The 8,939-nt window shown below is 32.6% G+C and overlaps 1 pseudogene; it reads left to right on the top strand.

Annotated features, from left to right (window-relative positions):
- Window positions 1–5,393: 5,393 nt before the first annotated feature.
- On the top strand, window positions 5,394–7,192 carry LOC111919456 (pentatricopeptide repeat-containing protein At1g02150-like; annotated as a pseudogene).
- Window positions 7,193–8,939: the final 1,747 nt, after the last annotated feature.

The following is an 8,939-nucleotide window of genomic DNA, read 5'->3' as shown; positions in this document are numbered from 1 at the left end:
TTAGATTACCACTCTATTCCATAGTCTCCCAATTGGATTGCCACTGGCCCAAAATATCCCGATTCCTTATTGGATTGCCATCGGTTTTGTTGGCCGACAACACAAAGTAGTGCAACCTCAACCCAAACCACACTATGTCGACATATGCAACAGATAAATATATGACATCAAACAGATAAACATGATCCTTCTTATACAAGACTTATAGAAGGGAACTTAATCATAGTTGGTGTGTATGTTGATGATTTTGTTATCACATGATCAAACACAGAAATCATATCATAGTTCAAACAAGCAATGGCTATGAAATTTGACATGATTGATTTAGGCTTGTTTACGTATTATCTTCGAATTGAAGTACACCAAAGAGAAAATGACATTACAATCACATAAGAAGGGCATGAAAAAAAGATACTTAAAGATGTAGGTATGTTTGACTGTAATTCAACGATAATCCCAATGGATTCAAATATAAAGTTTTCTAAAGGAAAAGGTGAAGAATATTTTGATGCCACCGAATATCGAAGTCTAATAGGAAGACTATGATACTTGCTTCAAATCAGGCTAGACCGCTCTTATTTAGTTGGCATTACAAGTTAGTAATATGAAAGAACCAAAAAAGTCACATATGGTAGCCATCAAACAAATCCTAAGATATGTAAAAGGAAACCTTGGATATAGGAGAGACGTTACACTCGACGAGAGTTCATTAGAATTGTTGGTTATAGTTATAGCAGTCACAACATTAATGAAGATGATGGAAGGAGTACAGCTGGTCATATCTTCTAGCTAAATCAATTTCCAATTACTTGGTGTTCACAAAAGTAAGAAACCATTGCATTATCCTCACGTGAAGCTGAATACATGGCTGAAAGTGCAGCAAGCTGTCAAGCTGTTTTAGCTTCTTTATCTTGTTATCGAAATAACTGGAGAAATTATACAAGAAGTAGTACTATGAATAGACAATACTTCTGCAATGGCCTTGGTAAAGAATCTAGTTTTTCATGGACGGAGCAATCACATCAAGTCACGGTTCAATTACATTCGAGAGAGGGTGGATGAAAAGGAAATGGTGATAGAGCATATCAGCAGAGAAGAGCAACGGGCTAACATTCTAAAAAAAGCACTTGCCAAGGTCAAGCTTAATGAAATGTGAAAGTTGTTAGGATTAGTAAAACTCGCAATTTAGAAATTAAGGGGAATATTGTGTAATTTCCAAATATACCCTTATACACAAGTCGGTGTATAAGGGGCAATGAGGAATCCTAGTTCGAGTAGGAAGCTAGGAGTTTGTTTATGAGTCAAGTTTCCTTGGAGAGCAAGGATTAAGATCTCTATATATAGGCTATGTTACGGCTTAGAAGAGTTGATTAAGAGAATCGATTAGCATTGTTTTGTAACCCAAGTTTTTGAGATATTTTCTTGAGTTATAATAAGAAGCTAGTTTGTTCATTTGTTTGTTTTTTTGTTCTTTTTTTTTTTTATCAATTGTGTACAACATGCTTGATTTCTAATCTCGCTAACTGAATGTTTTTGTTGATTGTAATATGAGGAGGGTGAAGCTGTCAAAAGATTAGATAATATTGGCAATGGTCTCCTCTCACTGTTTTTTCTCTCTAGAACTTGCGTGTACATATTTACAGAAAAGCTTGCTATGGTTCTTATTTCTTGATATTTCTCGGTGGAAACCCACTATAAATCTTGATGGGTTTTTATTATTATTATTTTATATTGCTTTCTGTTTATTTTCTATTTCGGTTTTGAATTACATAAATTCTTGGATTTCTTAATAGTATTCTTGATGTTATACTTATAACACGAATAAGCATCAATAAAAATTGAAATCGAACTTTGTTTTCACTTTAGTGAAACTGTAACAGGGCTATTAGAAAAAGCAAAAGGTGAACAATCTCTCAAGAGACTTTGTTAGATCTTAATAGTTGAATAGGTCTTGAGATCAACTTGTTAGAAGTTTTGTTAGTTGTGCAATTATGATGTTTTTTCTTCACCATTCAGCAAAGGTACATTCAAATTATACCCAAATCCTTTTCCCCAGTCACTTCATTTGTAGTTCTATTTTCAGGATGATGATTCATATGAAGAGAAACCATAACAACCTTGTTAGAATGCTAGAATCCATCCACAATTGTAATTTATTATGAACATCGGTGTCAATAAAGCCCTTCTTACAACCTGAATCTAAACTATATTTGATTTAATATTATTTATTATAACAGGTTATTATATTAATATTAATATTTGAATAGTATTATAAAATACTAATTATTGATATATGTATTATAAGTTATAAAATAGTTCTGATGTGAAAGTGGGGACCACTTTTGAGACAAGTCTCTGAACTAGGAAGATAATAAAATGGTGTTGTGGCTCTTGATATAAAGTTGCAAGATCCACAACATCATTTTATAATCTTTCCAATTCAAAGACTCCCACGTCAAAACTATATTAGATGATTGTGTGACATTGATGAGAAGCAGACTGAAAATCGAAGCAAGTTGCTTCAAACTTTCTTTTGAAGCCAGGTTGGTACTTGGGAGAATGTAATACCTTCATTTAGAGAATGCAATAGGTTAAAAAAATAGTTGAAATTGAAGTTTTGTACAATCTGCTCCGCTTGATAAATTTATAAAGAATTTCGTTTCTGTTGGTGTTGGTGGCATTTAAGCAGAGATCAATCTTTTTGTAAAGAAATCATGAATTGTAGTTGATTACATGATTAGTTTAGGTTATTCCAAAAGGATAAAGGATTAGTGTTTGTTAAACATACTTACCAACTTTTGATATCTCCTTAAATATTTGCTACTGTAAATTGTGTCTTGTAAAGGAACCCTACTTTGAACTTTAATTTCAAACGATTGGGTTTTTCATGATCAAACCATTGTTCCATTTTATATTTATAGTGTTTTAAATTCTCCTTGATTTTGAGAAATAACTTGGTGGAGCTGTTTTCATAACCACAGTGGCCCAGATCAAATTAGAGATGGACAGGTTTAGATTATGCTTAAGTCGAATAAGTTCTACATTTTCAAATATTCACAGCCTTATCTATGTTTCATATGTTGATATTTTTAATTATTGATCGTTTTGGTCCATAATCTTTTGAAGGTCATGAAAATTGGTTTATATGTGCAAGTCTTGTTAATAATGAAGATGGTAAACCGTAGTTGAAACACAAGTATCTTCTTTCTAACTTGTAGAAATATAAAAATGATTTTTGTGTAATAGCAAAATAATATAAATAGTATCTGATGAATATCAAATTTATAGAAAATGTTCATTTATAATAGCTTGAAATAAAAATTACAGCAATAACGCCCATTTAATAATAAATTTGTAGAAATAACTCATATACAATAGTACTAGTTGTGAGACCTATGTATTACATGGGTTAATTTTAAAAAAAAAAAAACAAAAAAAAAAAAAAAACTAAATATAAATGTCAAAATATTTAAGAACTTTGAATTTATAAGAAAATAAAAAAACAATAAATTATTATAATGAAAATGTTTTTTTTGCTGTTTAAATTTAAACAAATATTTTAAATAAATAAAAGAAACTAATGAACTTTAATTTTGTGAATTTTAAAAATAAAATGTAAGTTTATTAATGAAATTGATATCCATTTATTACTAAATTTATTGCAGTTATTACATTAAAATATTATATGGAATTTAATAAATTAGAAAAAAAATTATAAAATGACATGTAGAAAAAAAAATTCAAAATAACTACAAAATTATATTTAGTAAATTGAATGAGAATGTTGCAAGTGACAAAAAAAAATATTTATTTATTAGAAAGGATAAAACAAATTTATAAAAACAATTCAGCATCTAGAATAGCAAAATTACATAAAATATCCATTTCTAATAGCAAAAAATAAAAATGTCAAAGTAGTGCATATTTATATATATACTAATTTTGAACTACCATATGAACAACACTTCTCTATGATTGGCTGGAGTTATATGCTTCTGACACCGTAAACACGCATTTGATTTTTATGTTTTCTTACAGACCTTGCCACCGCCTCAAATCCTTTCATCTTCTTCCGACTCACCATTTTTTCTTTCGCTTTCTCTCTGCTCCCGTCACGATAAGCGAAGCCCCTCAGCAGCGGTGGTCCGAGATGGAGATCGAGGACAACAAAAAACAGAGGACGGATCCAGCCACCATCAACAAAAGGGGAAGATGGTCACAACCCGACTTCTGATATCAGCCATGAATTAACTTAGTCTATTGATTACTTCATTTGTGTGAGCTTCTTCAAGAAAACCTCCGATGTAAATATTATTGATTGCTACGTCGCTTTCCACCTCTTCTGTTACCTGCACCGTCGTCTGAATCTACCTTTGGAGAAGTCCACCTTCCATCTCCTTCCTAAAATCCATTCTTCATGTCCACGTTTAGCAGTCACGAGAAACAACAATCTTCATATTTTGTGGGAATCAAAATAATCAAGGAAATTAAGCTATTTTTAGCACAAGGGATTTTGGATTTCCTGCCCAATTTCATTTTTATCCCAAATCCCACATCAAACTCACTTTAAAATCACCATTTTGAACAACTTCTTAAACTGGGTTTCTGATTTTACCTTCTTGTCCTCATCTGTTTAACATGTCTTCGCAAGCTTCCCCTGATCTTCCATCGGATTCATCAGTCCCCATTTTGTGAGTGGTGTCATTTGTGGACTTCGTGTAAATAATAGTTATTGGACCTTCGTTTGAAATAAAAGATTCATGAATTGTGTTATGTTGTCATCTTCACCTATCTTTGTTGTATGTAATTCTTGGTACATGTGCTATGTTCACATATTTACTAGCTTCGTTCTTTGTAAAGGTGATAGAAATTTGTTACCCAATGGGAATTAGATCCACCCAAGCAGCCAAGACAAAAATGATGCCCACATGTCTGTCAATGAGGTTATCTATCATGGGATTGCACATCAGATGTTAGATAAAATGCCTGAGACAAAATTTCACTTTGGCAGCTCAAAGTGTGGTAAGTATTGTTCTCAGTTTACACCGTTTCTCTGTTTTTTCTTAAATACTTTTCTTTCCTGTAATTTGTCTTACGTTGTTTGCAGAAAAGTAATGGATACCATGAGGTAACAAAGATTTCTTCTGAAAATATCGAATCATCTAGACCCGATCTCACTTTCAGGTTTTTGAATCCTTCAATCTCACATTGTTGTGTCTTTTTACTCTACTACCGCTGTGAAAAACTAGGTTTCACTAATGGGCTTGTCTTATAACAGCATGATGAGTGTGGTCGTAGCTTTAGACACAGAGATACTAATACTACAGGTTGTTTTTTCGTAATCATGTACCCTTTATTGATTTCATCGGACGCTCAAAATTCCAAATCATATATATATATATATATATATATATATATATATATATATATATATATATATATATATATATATATATATATATATATATTTGTAAATCTCTGTATAGAGCGTGGGGGGGGTGGAAAGATTCAAAGGATCGTTAGAGTGGAAGGGCTACAAAAAGAAGCTCAAACAATGGTTCGGATATAAAGAAGAAAAGGCCATCTTTTCGTGAGACGAAAATACCCCTGGATGCTGTAACTCATGATAGTCATGATGACACTGTACATGAACCTTAAAGATCAAGAAAAAGTGGAAGCCATAGTTTCAGTGATGAGAGATGATGCAAAACAACATCGGTTTAGATTTATATTCATATAATATATGGATATCTTCTCGTGGGTCTCAAGGATCTATTGAAAATATGGAAGAATCATTTGAAAAGTTAAATCTTGGTCCCTCTCTTAATCCAAATTGGACTACTTATAGCACAATGGCCACGTTTTACATCAAGAATGACAAATTTGAAAAAGCTGAAGATTATCTAAGAAAGATAGAAAGTTTAATTACTGGACGTGATCAAATTCCTTATCATTATCTTTTATCTCATTATGGAAGTATTGGCAAGAAAGAAGAAATTCAATGAATTTAGGAGACTTACAAATCGGTCTTTCCTTACATACCTAATTTGGGTTATCATGTTGTGATCTCTTCATTCATCCGTATGAATGATATAGAAGAAGCTGAAATTCTTTATGAAGAATGGGTTTCAGTGAAGTCATCTTATGACCCCAGAATTGGAAATCTTTTATTGGGGTGGTATGTTAGAAAAGGGTTTACAGAAAAAACCGAATCTCTTTTTAAAGGAATGTTGGATGTTGGGAAATTGAATTCGAGTACATCGGAGATTGTTGCTGAAAGTCATATCAAAGAAAATAGGGTTTCTGATGCTCTAAATTGCTTAGAAAATGCGATTTCTAATGAAGGATCGAGCTTCTAGAGACCAAAACCAGTGAATCTTCTGGCAGTCTATAGCATTTGTGAATAGCAAAATGATGAAAAAAGCAAGGAGGCTTTGTTTGAGGTGATGAGACAATCAGGTGTTTTTCCTTGGTGAAGTACCAAGAATTTGAATTGAAAAATTCCTTTAACCATTTGTATCTCCTTCAATGATGTACAACCAAAAAGTTACCATGGAGTATACGCTATAACATTGTACTTTGCTTCGTTTCGGAAGTAATAGAATGCAAATCCAACCCCGCAAAGCGGGGACACTTCACTAGTTTAATACTAAATTTATATAAATGAACCGTGTAATAGTGTAAAACAAAATAACATAAATAGTCCCGAGTAGAGATCAACATTTGGACCTCTGAACTGGCCTCAACAGGTCGGTCCAAGGTCTATTAATTTTTAAATAACCGGTCCGACCCGTCCAGTTTCAATCAGGTTTGGTCTAAATGTTCACCCCCGGTCATAATAGATAACTAACTTTCAGTAGAGTTTTAACAATTTGTATCATATGCACCTAAAGTTGCATTAGTCCAACGGGTACAAGAATAAAAAAACCCAGATCTAGACCAGCCTTAACCGGTTCGATCCAGTATCCACTAACTTATGTTAAACTAGTTCAGTCCAAGAGCTGGTCCGGTATTGCACATGTATCAAGAACTCGTCGGAAAATCTATTTTGGATGAAGAAGATGACAAAAAAAATTATACTTGACAGTAAAAAACGCCGGAAACCGGAAAAAGCCTTTATTCTTGGTCATAACGAGATACTTTAAAAATAAAAAATAAAAATAAAAAAATAAAAAATAAATAAAAAAAAGTTTAATAGTTAACAATGCACAAAAAAAAAAATTATGGACCAAATATATACAAAATGTATAGTTGGTTAGTCTCTCGGGTTATTATCTCAAATTAGATAAGTGCTGCATGTGTTTTTAACTTTTATAGAATTTCAAAAATGATCTTCTTAAAATTATAGAAATGACTAATTTGTAATAGCTTAATACAAAATTTACTAATAGTAAAACTAAAAAAAAATGATCCATTTTGTAGTTTGAAGAAAATAAACTGTGTACTAAGTTTGTTCGGTAGGAAATCATTTTTTACGTAATACACATGTATAATTAATTATATAAACTCTAGGCGTGCAACACATGAACTTAAAACCGTCGGTGAACACAAAAATAATTTAGTTATGAAAAAGCGCTGGTAGCTAGCTTTAAGAAAAGTCGAATTCGAGGAAAAGAAAAGGAGGTCACACTACTGGTTCTCCTTGACTCCTTGTCCTTTAAAGTGAAAGAAACCTCTAAATTATAGTATGTAAAAGAATGGCCTACTTATACTAAGTAAAGAAACTATATATAAAGTGAAAAAACCTCTAAATTATAGTATGTAAAAGAATGGGCTACTTATACTAAGTAAAGAAACTATATATAAAGTGAAAGAAACCTCTAACCGGACTATATATGGTTTTGATTGGGTTCCTTTCTTTTAAGATTGGCTCGTTGAGGCTGGCACTCAACCATCTCCAAAGATTATTGAACCCCCGACACAAATCTTTTATAAAGCAAAAGGTTTTCGCTAATCCAATAAAGCAATTCCATTAAGGACTTCATCACAAGGCAACGATCTAGAACTGAAACACCATCCAAACCCTAATTCTCGTCAGAAAACGAAGATGGTGATCATCAATGGACGACGAAGCCCTATCAGCTTAACTACAACCATGTTATCACTATCAATGATGATGATGATGATGATGACGACTATGGTGAAGGAGTGTGATGGGTGGATGACGCCATGCAACGGCAGCACCATAGTGGAGTGCATCCATGTTGTTGAGTTCGACGAAGAGATCGAGTTTCATATCAATAGGATGCTTGTCCTATTGATATCTCGTTGTATGCATACTTGGTAAGTTTTAGGCCTGTTGCAACACCACAATCACTCCCAAGCACATGTTGGTCATGTCTCGAATAAATATAGTTGATCAGGCTATATTGACTCTAGAAATGATTACATAACTGTCCAGGTTTAACCATAGTGTCCAACATCCAAATACTTTTGTTTTGTTCTACTTATGATATTGTTTCTGGTATGTAGGTATACTTTTATACTTCTTGTAAAATACTTATATTTTAAGAGTATACTTTTATTTCAGAGCACTTTAGCCCCTTAGTGTTTATAGTTGTATACTTTGTAAGGTTCGGTATTCTAAGTTCACTATAAACAATAGCTCTGATACCAATCTATCACACCCCCGAACCGTAAACCAAACGGCGGAAACGTTCGGAGGTGGATGACGTCATATGTAGTATCACAACAATTGCATCATAGTAATCAAAGTAAACACAACCATTACATTATAATATGAATATTTACATTTGTTTGATATAATGTTTGTATACATCAAAAGTAGCAAAAGATAAAGACGAAACACCAAAATGCTCCATCTTCTCCAAAAGCCGACTAGTGTACCTGTCTAGTGCTGTCCTGAGAATACAAGCGATTTTGAAAACGTATCAGCATAAAGCTGGTGAGTTCATAAGCATTTTTAATAATGAAAACTT

This window comes from Lactuca sativa, chromosome 4 (assembly GCF_002870075.4).
Source record: "Lactuca sativa cultivar Salinas chromosome 4, Lsat_Salinas_v11, whole genome shotgun sequence".
Classification (NCBI taxonomy): Eukaryota; Viridiplantae; Streptophyta; class Magnoliopsida; order Asterales; family Asteraceae; genus Lactuca; species Lactuca sativa.
This window is presented reverse-complemented; position numbering and strand designations above follow the sequence as displayed.